Source organism: Scyliorhinus canicula, chromosome 1 (genome assembly GCF_902713615.1).
Source record: "Scyliorhinus canicula chromosome 1, sScyCan1.1, whole genome shotgun sequence".
NCBI lineage: Eukaryota > Metazoa > Chordata > Chondrichthyes > Carcharhiniformes > Scyliorhinidae > Scyliorhinus > Scyliorhinus canicula.
In genome coordinates, this window is record NC_052146.1 from 292,250,080 (window position 1) to 292,272,426 (window position 22,347).

General features: G+C 46.1%; 1 protein-coding gene and 1 long non-coding RNA gene across 9 annotated transcripts in view; one reads left to right on the top strand and one right to left on the bottom strand.

Annotated features, from left to right (window-relative positions):
- akt3a (v-akt murine thymoma viral oncogene homolog 3a) overlaps positions 1 to 22,347 on the bottom strand; it is a 522,194-nt gene that overhangs the window by 369,445 nt on the left and 130,402 nt on the right. The window lies entirely within an intron of this gene.
- LOC119975548 lies at positions 1,057 to 11,056 on the top strand. Its single transcript, XR_005462779.1, has 2 exons — positions 1,057 to 1,133; positions 10,636 to 11,056. It is a non-coding gene; the product is annotated as an uncharacterized LOC119975548 (long non-coding RNA).

The following is a 22,347-nucleotide window of genomic DNA, read 5'->3' on the forward strand; positions in this document are numbered from 1 at the left end:
GAACCTTCTCTGAACTGCTTCTAACATATTTATATATTTTCTTAAATAAGGAGACCAAAACTGTACACAGTACCCGAGATGTGGTCTTACCAACACCTGTGCAACTGGAGCATCCTAACTTTGCATAACTCATAATTCTTTCAGTCTGCTCCAATATGAAACTGATTCCTTCTCTAAGATTGTCAAACACTCAATTTATGCACCTTATTCCTCTGGGTCGGTTAGTTGAGTTGGCTAGACGGCTGGTCCATGATGCTGAGTGACACCAACAGCGTAGGTTCAATTCCCGTATCGGCTGAGGTTATTCAACATTGCCCCTCGCCTGATGTGTAGTGACCCTCAGGTTAAATCACCACCAGTCAGCTCTCAAAGGGGAAAGCAATCTATGGTCCTCTGGGTCCGTGGCAACATTAAAAAATGTTCTACTTATTGCTAGTTCACATCCCCCTGCCAATCTAGCTTAAAAACTCATCAATACAATCTCACTCAACCCCAATATAGAGAACCATTAATAAAATAAAACATCCCAAGGCACTTTTCAGGATTATTAAAGAACAAAGTACAAGACCACACCGAACATGATTTGGTCAGATGACCAAAAGCTTGGTCAAAAATGTAGGTATTAAGGAGGGTCTCAAAAAAGGAAAGCAAGGCAGAAAAGTAGAGAGGTGTAGAGAGGGTACAGGGAGTCCTCATTAAAGTTGTGGCTGCATTCCTAAAAATCATGACTTTAAGTGAAATTAAATGACTTTAAGTGAATCATAGGTTCCCATAGGAATCAGTGTTAAAGCCACAGTTAGGTCCCTTTGGACATTTCTTGCCTGGAAAAAGCTGAGCATATGCTATGCGTTCCTGGCTGAAAAAGACTTGCAACATAAAGTACATCAACACAATATACAACACCATACAATGTAAAATGTTTAATAATTACAGTACACGCATCTAAATAACAGTACTTTTAGGTTTCTCAGTCTCCATCTAGTGGCAGCAGTTGCCTGTAGCGACTGAAGTCCTCTACCAGCTTCTGCCACTAGATGGAGCACAGGGCTTCAGTGCAAGTTCATGGGTGGAGACACGAGCAAGAAATGGAGTGGAGCAGGGGTGATGGCCACAGACAGAAGGGAGACAGACAGGTAAGAGCTGAATGCTGCAGGAAAGGTCAAGTCAGAGGAGGAAGTGTGTGGCAAACTACGTTAAAGTGAAACTGGTAATATTAAACACTACTTTACTAATGATGTTAAAGTAAAACGTACTAAGAGGACTACTTGTATTCCAGAGCTTAGGACCAATGCAACTGAAGGCATAGGCACTAATTCAGGGATTAATTCAATTCAATTCAGGGATGCTCAAGAGGCCAGGGGAAAGCAGATATGAGAGTTTGAGGCCATAGGAGATTAGAGATGGGATGGAACAAAGCCATGGAGGGCTTTGAAAACAAGGATGAGCATTTTAAAAGTGGTTTAACTGGGAACCAATGTAGGCCAGCAAGCATGGAGGCGATAAGAGAACAGGATTTGATGCAAGTTAAGACACACGTAGCAGAGTTTTGGATGACCTTAAGTTTATGGACGATAGAATATGGGAATAATTGAGGATAACAATAATAAATACAGTCACTCTGACATCCAAACTTCAGATGAGACTTTATTCTGAAACCGTTCTGTCCTGTCAACTGAAATTAAAAGATCGCGTTGCACATTTTTGATAAGGTTCAAGAGCATTCGCCTGGTTTCCTGGTTATTGTTTATTCCCCACCCAACATCACAGACAGATAGCCTGATCATCATATTTTTGATCATGAATTGATTGTAGCTATATCCAGCTACATCCAGAGGTTGTGCAAGAGATATATACCCCACACAGAATAGGACACCTTGTTGTAGATGGTGAGTAGCTTCTAAAGGGATGAGAAAGCCAACGCTCTAATCTTTCTCAGTTACTGAACCAATTCCATCCAAGATTGTCTTTTTGAAAAGATGGTGTTGAATCATATGCACAAAGTTTTTCCTGTTGCTTCAGATTAAGTACACACTAAACAGCATAGAAAATAATTTGAATTTGAGTTTTACTCCTCCCAAATGCGGTCATTGTTTATTAGATAGTGTTATGGGCCAGGGTTCAGAGAACTCCAAATTGTATCATGGAGATCATTTGACCCACAACTTTTACTAGATTGCGGTATGGGGAGCACACGGCCCACTCTACAGGTGCGGTGCAGCAGAAATGGAAAAGTACTTTTTAAAGCAAAACAATGTTTATTCTATAAACTGTTAACCTTTTTTAAAATATAGTGAACATCTTAGCAACCATCAATTCAAATACAACCCCCAAAGAATACAACACTCTAAGTAATCCTTAAACTTTCCTTTTAATATCCACAAGACAAAAACCCTTTTTACAGATTTAAATTCTCTCCCGAGAGCAGTTATCACTCTGAATTCACCAAATGATCTAGAGACAGAGATTAAAATTACACCTTCTTTGGCTTGCTGCAGCTCCAACACTAAAACGAAACTAGTAAACACAGACACACACGCAAGCTTTTCCTCAAAGCGAAACTAAAAAGCAACGCCAGAGCTCAGCTCCACCCACACTGACATCACTGCAGCCACTTGAGTAGACAAACATTTCTTAAAAGTGACATTCCCATGGCAATAGTGATGTATTCACTGACTTTTCAAGGATGAATGACTTCATGTCAGAGATACAAACCCCATTTTTAAAACTACAACCAATGTGAATGGTTTGAAACACTTAAAAACAGTCTTTTTTTTTTGAAGATCTAATAATAATCTTTATTAGTGTCACAAGTAGGCTTACATTAACACTGATGCGACCATCAATTCACGCGAGACAGAGAGTTGAAGTGAACAGTGGCTTAAATCGACTATACCAGTGCCTGCCTGCGACTGCTCTGCTCGAGAGAGCCACCTACAGGTCAGCTGCTCTTTATACCTCCCCTCAAGGGGGCGGAGCGAGGGGCGGAGCCCACAAAGGCACGAACATGATGGTGTAATATCGTACAATGGTCCATAGGTGGAGTCTACATGGGCAACAGCGTGATACAGTGGTGAATGGTTAGTACAATACGTTCACCACATTCACCCCGTTAAAAAAATGAAGTTCGGCTAGGGTGAAGGGTTCACAGGTTCAGTCTGTCCGGCGCCCTGATCGTGCGCGGAGATCGCCGGAGCTCTGGTATCGCAGCTGGCCCGGGTGTCGAACTCATCGGTGCGGGCGTGGAGTCCGGGAGCGTGTCTTCTGGAGCCTCGTTCCTGTGGGTCGGTGAAGGGGGAAGGGAGGATAGGAGGGGGTGTAGAGGCCATGAAGGGGCGGGGGTGCTGTTCAGTGTAGGTTGGGGGGGGTTAAGAGGTAGGTTGGGGTGGTGGTAGGGGAACCAGCGGGTGCCAGGTCCCGGATGTAAACTGTATCCTATCGGCCGTCGGGGTGTTCTACGTATGCGTACTGGGGGTTGGTGCGAAGGAGCTGGACCCTCTCAACCAGGGGGTCAAACTTATGGCTCCTTACGTGTTTGCAGAATAGGACGGGCCTCGGTGTCTTCAGCCAGGATGGAAGCGAGACCCTGGAGGTGGATTTCCTGGGGAAAACGAACAGGCGGTCATGAAGGGTCTCGTTCATGGCTGTGCAAAGGAGGGACCTAATGGAGTGGAGCGCGTCGGGGAGGACCTCCTGCCAGTGGGAAACGGGGAGAATCCTAGACCGTAGGGCCAAGAGGACGGCCTTCCAGACCGTCGCGTTCTCCCTCTCCACCTGTCCGTTTCCCCGGAGGTTGTAACTGGTAGTCCTGCTCGAGGTGAGCAGGTACTGACACAGTTTGTCGCTCATAAACGAGGAGCCCCGGTCACTGTGGACGTAAGTGGGGAAACCGAACAAGGTTAAGATACTATGTTGGGCCTTAATGACGGTGGCCGCGGTCATGTTGGGGCAGGGGATTGCGAAGGGGAAGCGGGAGAACTCGTCAACGAAGTTTAGGAAATAAGTGTTGTGGTTGGTAGAGAAGGGGCCCTTTGAAGTCGATACTGAGGCACTCAAAGGGCCGGGGTGCCTTCACCAGGTGGGCCTTATCCGGTCGATAGAACTGCGGCTTACATTCCACGCAGATTTGGCAGTCCCTGGTCATGGCCCTGATCTCCTCGGTGGAGTAGGGCAAGTTGCGGGCCTTGATGTAGTGCAGAAGCCGGGTGATCCCCGGGTGGCAGAAGTCATCATGGATGGACCCGAGTCGGTCATCTTGCGCGCTGGAGCATGTGCCGTGGGACAGGGCATCTGGGGGCTTGTTGAGCTTCCCAGGATGATACACTATATCGTAATTATAGGTGGAGAGTTCAATCCTCCACCTCAAGATCTTATCGTTCTTGATCTTGCCCCGCTGTGTATTGTCGAACATGAAGGCTACCGACCGTTGGTCGGTGACGAGGGTAAACCTCCTACCAGCGAGGTAGTGCCTCCAGTGCCACACAGCTTCCACGATGGCTAGGGCTTTTTTTTCGACGGAGGAGTGCCGAATTTCGGAGGCGTTGAGGGTACGGGGAAAAAATGCTACTGGGCTGCCCGCCTGGTTAAGGGTGGCGGTGAGGGCGACCTCTGACGCGTCTCTCTCCACCTGGAAGGGGACAGACTTGTTCACCACGCGTATCGCAGCTTTGGCAATATCTGCCTTGATGCGGCTGAAGGCCTGGCGGGCCTCAGCCGCCAGTGGGAAGATGGTAGGGCTTTGTCCGCATAGTTGTGGACCCACTGGGCGTAATAGAAAAATAACCCGATGCACCTTTTCAGGGCCTTGGGGCAGTGGGGGAGGGGAGTTGCAGGAGGGGGCGCATACGGTTGGGGTCGGGCCCTGGAACTCAGTTTTCCACAACGTAGCCGAGGATAGCTAGTCTGGTTGTGCGGAAAATGCATTTCTCCTCGTTTATAAGTGTGTAAATGAGGTTGAGGGCTTGGGCAGTCTGGAGAAATTTCTGGAGGTTGACGTCGTGGTCCTGCTGGTCGTGGCCGCAGATGGTGAAGTTGTCCAAGTACGGAAATGTGGCCCGCAGCCCGTACTGGTCCACCACTCGGTCCATCATTCTTTGGAAGAGCGAGAACCCGTTGTGATGCCGAAGAGAAGCCGGAGGAGGTGGAAGAGGCGGCCGTCTGCCTGAAAGGCCATGTGGTGGCGGTCCTCCGGACGGATTGGGAGCTGGTGGTATGCAAACTTCAGATCCAACGTGGAGAACACCCGGTAGTGTGCGAGCTGATTGACCATGCCTGCTATCCGGGGAAGGGGGTACACATCAAGGTGCGTGTACTGGTTTATGGTTTGGCGGTAGTCTACAACCATCTGGCTCTTTTCCCCGGTCCCAACGACCACCACCTGAGCTCTCCAGGGATTATTACTGGCCCCGATGATCCCCTCCCGCAAGAGTCGCTGAACCTCGGACCTGATAAAAGTCCTGTACTGGATGCTGTACCGCCTGCTTCTGGTGGCGACTAATTTACGGTCGGCGGTGAGATTTGAGAAGAGCGGGGGAGGGCCGACCGTCAGGGTCACGAGGCTGCATTCGGTGAGTGAGTGTAGGGGCCCGCCGAACTTCAGAGTTCAGCTCCTGAGGTTGCAGTGGAACTCCAGTCCCAACAGGAGAGGAGCGCAGAGATCAGGGAGTAAATATAGTTTAAAATTGGTGTACTCGACGCCCTGTATCGTGAGGTTTGCGACAGCGTACCACCGGATCTGCACTGAGTGCGATCCAGAAGCGAGGGAGATTGTTTGAAGTGCGGGGAAGATTTAGAGCAAACAGCGCCTTACCATGTCTAGGTGAATGAAGCTCTCTGTGCTCCCGGAGTCAAACAGGCAAGGCGTTCGTGTCCATTGACCTGGACGGTCATCATGGAGTCCCGGAGGTGCTTTGGTCGTGACTGGTCGAGGGTGACCGTGCCGAGTTGCGGGTAAACGGCGTGGTCGGAGGTGATGGGGTGGTTCCAAGATGGCTGCCGCACGTGTCGAGCACCGTTGCAGATGGCGGCCAAGATGGCGGCCCCCGTCGGTCACATGTGTCGGGCGGTATGGGAGACGGTGGCCAAGATGGCGGCCCCCGTGAGTCGCTTGTGTTGTGCGGGGTTGAAGATGGCTGCCCTCACGGACAACACGAGCCAGATGACGCATCCGGAGGGTGCGGAGCCGGCAGGCACGCAGCCACACTGCGGGGTCTGCGGGCCTGAGAGTCTGAGAATCGGGCCTGCGACTTGGAGGATTTGGACCTGGCCAGTCAAACTTTGGCGAAGTGTCCCTTTTTGCTGCAGTCCGCGTTCCGAGCCAGGCAGTGCTGCCTGGTGCTGGTGCTGTCCGCTGAAATAGCAGGGTAGCCCCCTTGGCGAGGACGAAAGCCTATTCAATGTTGTGGCTGGATTTGAAAAGAGTGGCCCGTTCTTTTCCAATAAAAAGGGGCAATTTTGTGTGGCCAATCTCTGGTCGTGGGTTCACGAGGGGGGTCGCGTGATCAGACAGGAACGCGTTGAGGCTTTGGAGTGCTACTTCTAGGGAGGTGGTTAGTTTTACCGTCTCTTCTAGGTCAAGGGTGTCTTTCTCGAGCAGGCGCTACTGACGTAGTTGGACCTGACTCCAGCCACGTAGGCGTCCTGGACGGCAATTTCCATATGTTGAGAGGCCGTGACGGCCTGGTAGTTGCAGCTACGCAAGGTCGAGTAGCTACTCCTCCAGCGATTCCCCGGGGCGTTGGGTGAGGAGATGCCGCGTGTACACCTCGTTCACCAGCGTATAGGCGCTTCAGCATCGCGAGGGCATCCGCGTATGTGGAGGCTTCGAGTTGCACAGAGATTCGATGGCTCACCCGGGCATGGAGGAGACTCAGCTTCTGATCGTCGGTGACTGAAGGCGAGGAGGCGGCGGCGAGGTAGGCCTCGAAACATCGGAGCCAGTGTGAGAAAAATCCCTTTGGCTTCCGCGGCCTGTGGGTCGAGTTCCAGTCGGTCAGGTTTGAGGGCCGAGTTCCATTGTGGTGTTGAAGTCGATTTAATTGACGCGACCATCAATTCACGCAAGACAGGGAGTTGAAGTGAACAGTGGCTTTAATCGACTAGAACAGTGCCTGCCTGCGACTGCTCTGCTAGTGAGAGCTGCCTACGGGGCTGCTGCTCTTTATACCTCCCCTCAAGGGGGCGGAGCCAGGAGCGGAGCCCTCAAGGGCACCCAAATGATACATTCTGTGTAATATCATACAATGGTCCAGAGGTTTAGCCCACATGGGCAACAGCGTGATACAGTGTAATACAGTGGTGAATGGTTAGTACAATACGTTCACCACATACTGCAATGAAGCTACTGTGAAAATACCATAATCACCATACTCCGGCACCTGTTCAGGTACACGGAGGGAGAATTCAGAATGTTCAATTCACCTAACAAGCACGTCTTTTGGGACTTGTGGGAGGAAACCAGAGTACTCAGAGGAAACCCACACAGACACGGTGAGATCGTGAAGACTCTGCACAGTCAGTGGCCAAAGCCAGGAAGCGAACCCGGGTCTCTGGCACTGTGAAGCAACAGGGCTAACCACTGCACTACCGTACCACCTCCTGTGATCTTGCCATTCAGCCCCCAAAATGGTAGTCACAAGGTATGCTCAGGTCTCTGATTAAGAACCCTTTTAAATGGAAAATACAGACAAAAGTCTATTGACAGACAATACAAAAAAGGAAGTGATTTTACTTTAACCAGTCTTTGTAGCAAGTCCATCAATTTCTATCAAACTGTTTGAGCAGTCAGCCATTGCATCAGTGCCACCTGACCCAACAGCCCTGGATACACCCATACCCTCTATTACAGCCTCAGAGGTAAGAGCTGCCTTTTTGAAAGTGAATCCGCGGAAAGCAACAGGCCCCAGCGGAGTCCCTGGGCAAGCACTCGGAGCCTGCGCAGACCAGCTGGCGAGTGTATTTGCAGATATCTTCAACACCTCATTCCTCCACTCGGAGGTCCCCACCTCCTTCAAGTACCAGTACCAAAGAAGAGCAAGGTAGCCTGCCTCGACAACTACTGGCCAATGGCCCTGACGTATGTTATCATGAAATGCTTCGAGCAGCTAATCATGAGGTGGATCACTGCCAGCCTCCCAAACGGTCTCAATCCACTGCAGTTTGCCTATTACTGCAACCGGTCCACAACAGATGCCATCTCCCCGGCTCTACAATCAACGCTGCCTCAACAACTACTGGCCAATGGCCCTGACGTATGTTATCATGAAATGCTTCGAGCAGCTAATCATGAGATGGATCACTGCCAGCCTCCCAAACGGTCTCAATCCACTGCAGTTTGCCTATCACTGCAACCGGTCCACAACAGATACCATCTCCCCAGCTCTACAATCAACGCTCGACCACCTCAACAACAAGGATACCCATGTAAGACTGCTGTTCAGCAATTACAGCTGCGCCTTCAACACCATTAACCCAACAAGAATAATAACCAAACTCTGAAATCTTGGACTTGACCCCTCCCTGTGCAACTGGATCCTTGACTTCCTCATCAACAGACCACAATCTTTCAGGATAGGAAACAGCACCTCCTCCACATTGGTCCTCAACACCGGAGCCCCGCAATGATGTTGTCGGAGTCCTCTACTATACTCCCTATACACACATGACCGTGTGGCAAGATTTAACTTTGACGGTAGCCTTGTGGATAGCACAATTGCTTCAAAGCTCCATGGTGCCAGGTTCGATTCCGGCTTGGATCACTGTCTGTGTGGAGTCTGCACATCCTCCTCATGTGTGCGTGGGTTTCCTCCAGGTGCTCCGGTTTCCTCCCACAGTCCAAAGATGTGCAGGTTAGGTGGATTGGCCATGATAAATTGCCCCTAGTGTCCAAAATTGCCCTTTGTGTTGGGTGGGGATACTGGGTTATGGGGATACGGTGGAGGTGTTGACCTTGGGTAGGGTGCTCTTTCCAAGAACCGGAGCAGACTCGATGGGCCGAATGGCATCTTTCTGCACTGTAAATTCTATGATATGATAAGTCTGCGGATGATACGATTGTGGTGAGCCGTATCTCAAACAACAACGAATCAGACTACAGGAAGGAGATAAATCACTTGGTTCCATGGTGTACCTAAAACAACCTCTCTCTAAATGTCAGAAAGACCAAAGAACTGATCATCGACTTCAGGAATCGTAGCACGTCACAGACCCCTGTCTGCATCAATGGCCCGAAGTGGAGATGTTTGATAGCTTTAAGTTCCTGGGGGTCACCATCACCAACAGTCTTTCCTGGTCCACTCACATTGATGCAACAGGCGAGAAAGCCCAACAACGTCTCTACTTCCTACGGAAGCTAAAGAAATTTGGCACGTCTGCATCGACTCTCAAACTTCTACAGATGTGCGATAGAGAGCATCCTATCCGGCTGCATCACAGCCTGGTATGGCAACTGCTCAGTCCAAGATTGCAAGTAACTGCAGAGTGTGGTGAACTCAACCCAGTGCATCGCACAAGCTTGCCACCCCCACATTGATTCTGTATACACCTCCTGCTGCCTCAGGAAGGCAGACAGCATTATCAGAGACCCCTCCCACCCAGGCATTGCCTTCTTCCAGACCCTTCCATCAGGCAGACGGTACAGAAGTCTGAAGACCCGCACATCCAGACATAGGAACAGCTTCTTCCCCACAGCTACAAGATTCCTCAACAACTCCCCCTTCGGACTGATCTGATCCCTGTAAGAACACTATTCTACGACGCTCTGTGCTGCTCTTGCTCATGTATTTGCTTTATTTGGTCCCTTGTTCCGCACTGTAACCAATCACTGTTTGTCAATGTACCATTTGTCAATGTTCTCTGTTGATTATTCTCTTTGTCTACTATGTATGTACTGTGTACGTTCCCTCGTCCACAAAAAAATAATTTTCACTGTACTTTGGTACATGTGACAATAAATCAAATGTTTGCTGGTAAATTTAAGCAACTGTAATAAAAAAACTTCACTGCCTTTTCAAACAGTTATACAAAAAATACACTGCACGTAAATCTATGCTTTAACAGGTCTATTGCTTCCACCCCCAAGATTATCTTTCTTTACCCATTTTACAAGTATTCCTTCCCTCTCCTTCAAAAGGATTTCCATCATAACCTCTTAATATAGATCTTGATATCCGATTCAAAAGAAACACAGGGACACTGCTTGAAATAGGGCACCTGACTTGGAAACTATAAGTTGCTCCAAAAGGGATACAGGCAAAATAACTGAAGCCAGTTAAGCTAGCGAGCAGGACATTAAGTATCTGATAGTAAGAACGGCCCCTATTTTAAAAGGCCCAAACCTTTGCTGTCGGGAAAAAAGTAAACATAAACAGCAAAAATAAATCCATAAAGGTCTTCATTCTTAAAATGATTAACAACTTTCGTATATTGTACAAATATAGCCCAGCTTTCATAGGTTCTGGAGAAATAACATTCATTAAAATGTCCTCCAGGCATTGAAGATAGGTAGTGCTGCATGTATAGTCTCCTGCTCCTAAGTTATATAACTAACACTAGGGTGCCAGTTTGTAATTCTGAACTAACAAATTACTATGTCCTGCAGTGGTACAAGGAGATAATTTATCTTTCACCTTTATTCCACAGCCCTCACAGCAACAAAGCAGGATAACTCTTTTGTGTGTACGTTGCTAGGTGGAGGAAGACAGGGAAAATGAGTGGCCTTGAACTCCCAACTGGAGCTTCCAGATCTCATCAACTGGAGAGGCATTATCCTGAGCTGAGGTTATATCTGGAGTATTGTTTAGTGAATGTGCAAAAAATTGCTCTATATGGCACCCATGCTACATATACACACACATGTATACTACATGTACACACACTATGAATTGGACCCCTGTGGGGGGGACCAAGGAACCACAAATAAGTTTCTACTTATTCCATGCAAGGCAAGATTTTTTTGATCCAATTGGAATTGGAAAGCAACTTTGGGTAAATTGCTTTTTAAGGCATTTTAAGGATTGTCTTGTCAGAATGTCAAATTAAATAAAACTGATCTGTAACAAAAGCTGGTCATTTATCAACTCTGAATTGAAGCTGCCAAGTGTTGTTTCTCCATACCCACAACTTAAACTCACATTCAAAGATGTTTAGGTTTATTTTAACTTGTGAAGAACAAAATTAAGGTTTCAATTAGGAAACAATGAGGATCCAACTCTCGCAACTTCTAGGGAATTTACAGAAAATAGGACACAAGCGATCCCCTAATGGTTCAAACAGAAATGGGTCATGAAAGACTGAAATACATACTAGTTTGAGCAAAAGGAGGTATCAGTTGCCAATAACCAATCTCCTCCAAATTGAACCAGATAAATGCTTACCAGTGTTGAAATGCTTGCCAGTGTTCATGCCTAGCATTAGAGCACACAACTCCCAGATCTACGATAACTAATCCCAGAGCACCTAGACCACTTCCCTTTGCCTTCAAATATCCTGTCTACATTCAATTCAGTATGTTGGGGGTCACACTTAAATTTGACACTGCAGCTACAATCATCATCAGCATCATGCCACCATCCACGTCCTCCAGGTTTTTGGCTTCTGTGTAAACTCTCTTTCTTGTGCTTCATCAATGTCAGAAGATGTTTATGGTCTTATTCTTTGGTTAGCATAAATGCTTCACAGCTCCAGGGTCCCAGGTTCGGTTCCCGGCTGGGTCGCTGTCTGTGCGGAGTCTGCACGTCCTCCCCGTGTGTGCGTGGGTTTCCTCCGGGTGCTCCGGTTTCCTCCCACAGTCCAAAGATAGAACATAGAACAGTACAGCACAGAACAGGCCCTTCAGCCCTCAATGTTGTGCCGAGCAATGATCACCCTACTTAAACCCACGTAACCCGTATACCCGTAACCCAACAATCCCCCCATTAACCTTACACTACGGGCAATTTAGCATGGCCAATCCACCTAACCCGCACATCTTTGGACTGTGGGAGGAAACCGGAGCACCCGGAGGAAACCCACGCACACACGGGGAGGACGTGCAGACTCCACACAGACAGTGACCCAGCCGGGAATCGAACCTGGGACCCTGGAGCTGTGAAGCATTGATGCTAACCACCATGCTACCGTGAGGCCCCTATGTGCGGGTTAGGTGGATTGGCCATGCTAAATTGCCCGTAGTGTCCTTAAAAGTAAGGTTAAGAAGGGGGGGGGTAAGGTTAAGGGTGGGGGGGGGGGGTTGTTGGGTTATGTGTATAGGGTGGATACATGGGTCTGAGTAGGGTGATCATTGCTCGGCACAACATCGAGGGCCGAAGGGCCTGTTCTGTGCTGTACTGTTCTATCTATCTAACACACACACCTGAATTTGGGCATTAAAAACATTACAGCAACAGAAATAAAATACAATATATAATATATATACCAATTTCTTACAATAATTTCTTCTTCTGTGAAAGACATGGTGACATTCTACAAGAAATAATATGTAAATACATATGTAAATGTTGTTTAATAGAATCTGTTTCATTCCACACACACACATTCATTCAGTACTATTTTGAGTGCCACCTAAATTTGAAACCTCTTATTGTGACTCGGTGGAATCTAGGTGATGTTAATAGTTTGCTCATTTCAAATCACCATCAATCGCTTTAAAGAAAGACGAGAGTAACTTAACTAATGTGGAATGCAGTGCCAATAATCACAAGGTACCAGTCAATCCTTGGTATCAAATGGAATTTAAAAGGGTTCAAGACACTGTTATAGTCTTCATAGTAACTAAAGTCAGGTTCATTGGCACAATTAAGTACTAGTATCTGTATTGACATAGCTGTGTTCAGACACCTGATTCAACGTATGTAGATTTCTTAAGTTTATTGTTCCAAATAAGAAACAACATACTAACTACCTTGAACAGTGAAAATATTTCCAAGTACTTCACAGACAAAAAGGAATGAAAACAAGCAAACAGAGCTTGAGAGCAGCTGGGGTATGGTAACGAAGGTTTTAAGGACACTTTTGAAAGTAGGGAGAGATGAAGCCAGGTGTCAAGGGTTGGAGTGAAAGCAATGTGAATTGTAGTGAGGTTAAAGGCTTTTCCACCAATAGTGGAGTTGAATCAAGCAAAAGGAGAACACACGACTGAAAGAAATTGCAGAGGGAGGGCAGAGAGATTTGCAGGCAGGTCGAGAAGTCCTGAATAAGTTGAAGTTTTCATTTTCTGTAACTGAGGATGTTGAATGAGGAGAAAGTCCAAGAAATTGAGCCTAAAGGTGAAAAATCTCATACTTCAATCTTTCAGCAACACGGAGAAGAGATACAAGGAGACAGGCAATCTGGCAGAGGTGGAAATAGATGTTCTGGCAGAACATGTAGGGTTTAAAGCTCAGCTCATGGTTAAACAAACCCTAAGCAAGCAAAGGGGAGAATAAAACTGAGGCAGCCATATAAAACTAAACAGGATGGTTTTAGTCTTATTGGTGCTTAGCTGTAGGATGTTCTGGCTGATTACTATCAGCAATGAATGAGCAATCAGACAACACAAGAACAAGAGTCTGAACACACAAGTGGAAAACAAAGAGTGGGAGGCTAGCATGCAAAAGGAGGGGAATAGGTCTGATGATGTGGGGCAAGTGGTGAAGTCAGATAATTGTGAGAAATGTCTCTCTTGGGGAGGGGGTGGTTCTGCAATGCTGTGCTGATTGACCTGAAAGGGGTAGAAGTTCTGGAGTGTTAAGCAGTGAGGCAACATCAGGTTAGCAATCCAAATTTCCACGGATAGCACAGTGGAAAACAGAGACACCACATCACCCAGAGCTCAAGATCTCAGGTAATACCACCTAATACAATTTTCCAAACTTTGGCAACCAGATGTATGATGCAAACAGCTCAGGGTTTTTAGATGGGATGAAGGAATGCAACGCACATATCCTGAGGATCTATATGCCACATATTTTAATAGGTAAATTTCCTAAGACTTATCAAGCTATGCATTTTATTTGACCCAAGCCAAGCTTCTGTCCATGTAGATGGAGTGGTCATGTGATGGGAATGCAGAAATTCTCCTCAGAGTGTACTGCTAGCTGCGCAGCTGCTCAATAAATCATCGTTTATTACAAGCCCTTACTGTCAGTTTGGGAACGCATCACTTCCACATGGTGCCAGGAGTTTGCAGTATGGCGCAAGGACTTTGCCACATCAGCCCGCTCGTCTTTGCAAAGAACATTGCAGATAGTTGGGAAAGGTTTGAGAAGATGTGGCACATTTACTATGGTGGTGCACTGTCTGACAAATCAAAAAAGGTACAAGCTTACACATTACAAAACTTAGCATGTAGTGAGGCGGTCAAAAGGTTTGAGCCATCAGTTTTCCAAATGGAGGTGAAAAGGACACCAAAAATAATTCAAAAGAAATTTGAGAGCATTTGTCTTCTGGTAAAAAATATAATGCTCGACAGGCATGCATTTAATTCAACAAAACAAAGAGAAGATTAATCATTACAATCTTATACAGCAACCTTGATAATCTTAGCAAAGAAATGTGCATTTGGCACCTTACTCATGAGTCAGTCAGGGGACGAATAGTCTGTGGAGTTCACAGCAATCTGGTCTGTAAGCAACTGCTGTGAGAGAAAGATTTAACATTACAAACAGTCGTCAGAATCTGCATGTTAAATGAACAGAAAAAAAGCAGCAGTAGGTGGGAAACAGAAGTTTATGATACAGGGCACACCCTGCCCCAACTGTGGTGGCCATCATCCTCAGAACAATACGTCCCGTGTATGGTAAACGCTGCAATAAATGTGAAAAGTGGAATTACTTTGCAAAATGCTGCAGGTCAAAACCACAGAAGCCTTCCTCTGCCACCAGCCACATTGCAGCTAAGAAATGTTCAGCATTCTGAATGCAAAATGCCATTTCTGGCAGATCCTGCTGGATGAAGAATCCTTGAAAAACTTACCATGTCTTCGGTAAGCAGACATTGTTTTGTTCAAAGGCCCATGGAAAAAAAAGTGGGAGGCTAGCACGCACAAGGGGGAATAGGTCTGAGGATGTGGGGCAAGTAGTGAAGTCAGAGAATTGTGAGAAATGTCTCTCTTGGGAGGGGGTGGTTCTGCAATGCTGTGCTGATTGACCTGAAAGAGGTAGAGTTCCTGAGTGTTAAGCAATGAGGCAACGTCAGGTTAGCAATCCAAATTTTCACGGATAGTGCAGTGGAAAACAGAGACACCACATTACCCAGACTGAGCTGCAAGATCTCAGGTAATATCACCTGATACAATTTTCCAAACCTTGGAACCCTACTGGCAGTGAGGTTTGCCAGGAATCCATGGAGCAACACTTTTGCAGGCCAACCCTATAAAAATCATCGATGACGACCTGGTTTCGGGTTGTACTGTGCAAGAACACGATGCAGGTTTTTGCCTTGTTCTTGGCAGAATCAGCTCAACCTTGTGAAATGCAGATTCAGGGTCAACTAGGTTCTTTATGTGGGTCATTTACTCACAACCAATGGTGCAAAGCCAGATCCAGACAAGACAATGGCTATACGACTGATAGTCATCCCCGTGGACAAACACACTTTACAGCGCTTTCTTGGTATGACAAATGATCTTTCCAAGTTCATTCCTTGTCGCAGAGAGGTCACTGGAGCTCTGGCAGCTCCTGCACCAGGATGTCAAATGCTGCTGACACAGCAGCCTTCAATAGTCTCACACAGGCACTGTTGAGCCGCACCACATATCAGCAGATGCTTCCTGGCACGGACCTGGCACAGTCTGTATCCAGAATGGCAGACTAATAGCCTATGCAACAAAGGTCCCTCAATGACGGACTCGCTATGCACAGGTCAAAAAGGAACTCCACGCTAGAGTCTTCGCTTATCAGAGATTTTATGACTTCATATATGGTCGTCCTGCAACTGCTGAAACTGGTTATCAGTCATTCGACTATCTTAAAAAAGCTTCTTCACACTGTGTCTGTTTGACAACAATGCACAATGTTAACGCTACAACATTACAACCTCAGCATTGTTAGGGGCGGAACAGTGGCGCAGTGGTGAGCACTGCTGCCTCATGGCGCCGATGACCCGGGTTCCATCCCAGCCCCGGGTCACTGTCCATGTGGAGTCTGCACATTCCCCGTGTTTGCGTGGACCTCACCCCCAGAACCCAAAGATTTGCAGGGTAGGTAGATTGGTCATGCTAAATTGCCCCTTAATTGGGACAAAAAATGAATTGGGCACTTTATGGGCGGCACGGTAGCACAGTGGGTAGCACTGTTGCTTCACAGCTCCAGGATCCCAGGATCAATGCCCGGCTTGCGTGACTGTGTGCGGAGTCTCTACGTTCTCCCCGTCCCTGCGTGGGTTTCCTCCGGGTGCTCTGGTTTCCTCCCACAAGTCCCGAATCACGTGTTTGTTAGGTGAATTGGACATTCTGAATTCTCCCTCAGTGTACCCAAACGGGTACCGTGTGGTGTGGCAATTCTGGGATTTTCACAGTAACTTAATTGCAGTGTTAATGTAAGCCTACTTGTGACAATAACGTTTATTATTTTAAAAAATTATTTTTAAAAACAACAATCTCAGCATCGTCAACAAACATGGTACAGATCTGTACTTGGCTGATGCCTGTCCAAAGCCTTACTACCCACTACAGACCAGGCATAAGGATGACATAGACATCATGACAATAGAGGTGCTGTCCTCTCGCAGAATTCAGGAACTCAAAGATGCCTTACAGGCAGACATCACATGCAGGCAACTGCATGTCATCATCTTGAGGTGTTGGCCACAGTCCTCAAGAGAGCTTCCCTACGAGCTCTACACATTCCCCATACAGGATGGACTACGTGGCCAGGGATTTGTCGTCCCTGCTTTTCTTCAGAGGTACTACATCAACAATTTCACTGGGGGCACTCTGGGTTAGAAGCAAGAAACCACTGCCAAGTTGCTCGCCACCCTGATTGGGAATATATTCACCATTGCTGAAGCAAAATCATGGAACTCCCTCCCTAACAGCACTGTGGCCATACCTACACCTCCGGAACTGCAGCGGTTCATGGAGGCAGCTCACCACCACCTTCTGGAGGGCAATTAGGGATGGGCAATAAATGCTGGCCTAACCAGCGACACACACATTGCATAAATTAATTTTTTTTTAAACTGGCCCTCCATATACAGCAACATGGAAAGGGAAGTCTTCAGATGTGGACGGTGCAATGCACTCATGGCGCATCGAGCAAAAGACCCATAGCACTTACATGAGGTTCCAGACCTCCCATGGACATTCACAGTAGCTTACATCTTCGAATGGAATGGTAAACAACATTAGTCTTAGTCGAATCACATTCCGGGTGCTTTGAACCCGTCCACCTGCCAAATAGGACGAGTAACAGTTATGAAACTAGAGACACTTTGCAACACACAGCATCCCTCAGCGACTCAGACAATGCTTGCCAAGGTTATACTAGTGTTTTTCAAACTTTATTTCCGGGGACCCACTTTTACCAACTGGCCGACCTTCACAACCCATGCCAGCCGAACTTCGTGACCCACCATTCTCGCTTACCTTTAATGTGACAAGTGAGCTGTTATGTCCTCATGATCTCACGTACTTCATCATTCAATGTTACATTTCTGTATGGGTTCCTGGAGCTCACACCGGCACTGCTTTGTCCTGCCGTGGACTCTCCTGCGAACCTCTCCCCAGCAGATTCAATAACATCCTGGCCTGTTTGTGTGTCTGTCCCTCTCTTCCTTATTCCAAAAAAGATCCATCTTCAGTTCTTCATGCAGTCCTGTTGCCTGCTTGCTGGCAGCTGCAAAACAGAGGAAGCTCTCCTCAGTAATTTCACGCCCAGAGTACGTGGTCAGTATACTAGGTGCACGACCTCATCTCTGCCGACACTTCTTTTTTAAAAATCTGTTCCTGGAACAGTGCACTGACATACAGAGGAACCGACCTGCCCTACTGGGCTCCAGACGTGTGCACTGCTACATCCAGTTGAGGGGGCACGCATGCACTGGACAGACTTCTTGAAAGCCAGTCATGCCAACATTTTTGAAGGCCGGTTGCAGCCATTGGGACGATCGGGAAAGCTGCGACTGATCGGTCAGCCACCCTCCCGAAACCCGCCCGTGCCCTACCCACAGCTTGCAACCGGAGTTTGTAAATGACTGCCTTCTGCCCTATACAGTCTGGTAGAATGGGCTGTACACTCAGCTAAGATTCCTCTAGAAAAATGTGCCCAGGATCTTACAGATTACAAGCCTACACTCATAAGCACAACAAATCTTTTCCAGGCTCATCAAGACAACAGCTCCTACTGCAAGGCTCTGTTGCAGCCCAAACTTGAAAGCAATGTGAATGATAGCCTCATGCAATGCTGATTGGGAAGCAAAACATACTATGATCAAAATGCCCACAAGCACTGCCCTCTCACACCTGGTCAAATGGTCAGGACCCAGCCCCAGGTCATCCACACAAAGGACACCAGCCCGAGAAAAACTACAGCAGATCCACACACTCAGTGCCTGTGATCAAAGCACCCACAGGGTTCCCGGACGACGCCACCACTTGGTCTGCAACTGGCCTTCAAATTTATCTTTACATAATAAAATGTGGGGGAAGACACAGTGGGCTATGCACCAGTTGCAACAAGTCTTACTATGACATGTCTTACTATGTTTAAATAAATAATTATGTATTGTTAGCCTGCTCAATTCATTATAATGGTTCATACTTTCGAACACACTGTTAGATCTCAATACCACCGGTTGACCCAACTTAACATGATGCTCAACTGGTCACATGATGACACGGCTACAGAAAGGGCCATGTGACGCGAGAGCGGACAGTTCTCAAGCATGGAGTAGCTGCTCAGCTTGTTAATAAATTCTTGTTTTTTTACACATCCTTGTTGTCAGTGTTTGAGAACCCAGAATTTCTACAGTTCCCATATCCTCTCCATCACAACGAGCACCTACTCCCAACTTCAAATCATCATCCAGCTCCGCCATTGCCTCAGTCAATCAGCAGCTGAAACCTTCATTCCTGCCTTTGTAAACTCCACACTCAAGTATTCCAATAGTCCCCTGGACAAATGCCATCTCTTTCAATGGTCAGTGTCAATTTTTGTCTGATTATACTTCTTTGAAGTGTTAATAAGGTACAGTATAAATACAAATAGGTGTCTGAAAGTTCAGATAAGACATTGCTGAAGCCATATATCCAGCTTTTGAACTTGTATCTCAAAAGATGAAAAAAAATGATGAGCTTCCAGTTACAGAAAGCAAAATCCCTCATGGTCACGGTCGTTTCCAAGAACTCATTCTGACCGGTTTCAGTGCTCACAGAAAATAAATCCATAATTTTCTTCCACAAACTGCTTTAGGATTGATCTCTGCCTGGATTTCACATGGATGCTGCTGGGTGGGAACCTGGGGACAGGCATTACAATTCCTACTTGCAGAACTGTATAGAACATACTTGATAGTTCAGTTGTCATATCCTGTCATTTTCATATGGTCTTAAAACAATAAACACCTCACATTAGTTATCTGGGACTCGTGAGTTCTCAGCAGGAATTGTCTGCCATATGCCCTTCCCTCAAGCTATAAACAAAAATAAATAAATAAATGAGACAAATGCTCACTGACAGTCACATTTTTAAATAGAAAACAAAGGGTTTAGAAGATTAGAATGCAGGAGCTGGTTAGAAGTAATTTTCCTCAAGTCAAGCAAAACTAACAGCTCATGTATGGAAGCATGCCATGATCATTGTTTTGAATTATTAAATAAAGAGAAGATTTCAGTGTTTGCACTAGATATATTGTACTAGATATATTAAATCCTAAATCCTGCTCAGTTTGTTGACTTGCTAAATATGAAGCTGCTTAATGATTGTACTCTGCCTCCTTACTTCAAGACTTTTCAGTCCTCCGTCCTCCTCAAGAGATTGGAGGCTCCTGCAAAATATATGAAAACCTATTTCAAATCACGAGGTTACGCTATCTGTTCAATATTGGAAAGTAGACACTCCCTGAATGATAATAATAACTTTTATTATTGTCAATTACTGGGGCTGGTTTAGCACAGTGGGTTACACAGCTGGCTTGCGATGCAGAGCAAGGCCAGCGGCACAGGTTCAATTCTGCTACCAGCCTCCCCGAACAGGCGTCGGAATGTGGCGACAACAGGCTTTTCACAGTAACATCATTGGAGCCTACTTGTGACAATAGCGATTATTATTATTCTAATTTGGCAGGCATTTTTAACACTGCAATGAAGTTACTGTGAAAATCTGCAAGACATTCAGACCGCTTTGTTCCGTCCGTAAGCATGACCCCCATGATCGCTTGCCATTTCAACTCAGTATCTTGCTCTCATGCCACATGTCCGACCTCAGTCTGCTACATTCCTCCAATGATTCTCAACAAAACCTGGAAGAACAACATCTCATCTTCCAATTATAGCCTTCTGGAGTCCAAAACTTTAGCCTGTGAAATTTCTGCTCCAGCCTGACTGCTCCCATTTATTTTTTGTTATTCAGTTCACCTGGCTTGTCCCAACACAACTCCACACCTCCCCCACATGACCACTGTCCTTTGTTGTTCCGGTTTTGCTCCCACCGAATACTTACTTTTGTTCTCATTAACACATTCTGCTGTTTATGACACTATTAACACTATTCAGTCCCGAATGGCCCCACTGCTTTGTCCATCTCTCCTTAGCTCAGACCTACCACTGACTTTTAATTCTGACCCCCCCCCCCAAACCTACCCCAAAGTATCTAATTCACATTTCTATCCCACTTCAGTTCTGTGGAAGGGTCATATGAACTTGAAACGTTAACTGTGTTTCTCTCTCCACAGATGCTGCCAGACCTGCTTAGTTTATGCAACATTTTTAGTTTTTATTTCAGATTTCCAGCACCTGCAGTCTTTTGCTTTTATAAGAACAAAATTTAAGTTGTTTATTGGGCGGGTAACTCTACTTCTTAGGAGAGCTGAAGAAAATGCCAGGAAAAAGTTATGATGAAAGATGAAATTAACTCATGATCCAAAGAAAAAGTTTTTGAGTCAAAGAATGTTATTAAAAGATACCTTGCAGTAAAATTTCTTCTGTTCATTCAATCAAAAACAATTATAAAAAGGTTCAAAACGTTCTACTATTTTGAACAACTATTCCCAGTACAGGAAGTGCCAGCAGCAGGAACGTTTTGTTCACCGTTTTATCATCCCTAAAATGAAGTAAACTAGTGAATTCACAGTAATTCTCAGAAACTGAGTTTATAACTGATGCCAGTCGGATTATTCACTTGGACAGCAGGTATCAACAATCACTGGAATTACACTATGAATATATTAACACTGATTCACATACATAAACCAAATCTTTATTATATACACTGTTAAGAGTGTATGCAATCTATAGCAAGAACTATTAGGACTTTGAAAAGAAGAAATGAGTTTTAAAAAAAGCACCTATACTTATCCATATACAATTAATTTCACAGCTACGGCTCATATCAAAGCCAAAAATTCCACACCCCCAATATCTTAAATCCTTATTTACTGTTCCCTTAAAATTTCTCTGTAGCCCTACAACCTGCAGCCTTACAACCACCACCACCATCCCACAGCATTCTTTCAGGCACTGAGGCCCCACACATTGGAATTCTCTCGTTAAAATCTCTCATTATTTCCCTCTCCTTTTAGTTTTAAAAATTGCAGCTCGCCACCCAGCTCAACGTCTTTGACACAAAAAATGGTGGTGTGGTAATTAGGAGCAAAATCTTCAATTACAAGGTGGTATTGACAGACTGGTCAGTCGGACAGAACAGTGGTAAATGAAATTTAACCCTGAAAAAGTGTGAGGTGATGCATTTTGGGAGGAATGACAAGGCAAGATGTAGCCACCGAAGTTGGCCATTCCCTAAATACAAAATGGAGGAACGCAAAGCATACAGGTTAAAATGGACAATGTTTGCAGCACCAGCAGGCTGCACCAAGCAAATGTGGATTCTGTCTGCTAAGAGAGCAGGCAGCACCGAAACGAACATTACGCATACTAATGAGACTATCTCCGGGATAGTTAGCATATTAATGGAACGATCCTAGAGACAATGGACACAAATGGGGAAGTAACTGCAACATTGTATAGGATACCAGACACCCCGGCACCAGCGGTGTTCGAAGACAAAGGAGCAGCCTCAGTATTGGGGGGGGGGATTCAAACATATCGATTGGGAAGAGACCCAATCGATTCCGAGCAGGTAAAAGGGTCCGCCCAAAGGGGCGCGGATCCCTGGGACCTATAAAAGACAGGTCCCACACTTAGTTCGTTCTTCTTGTCCA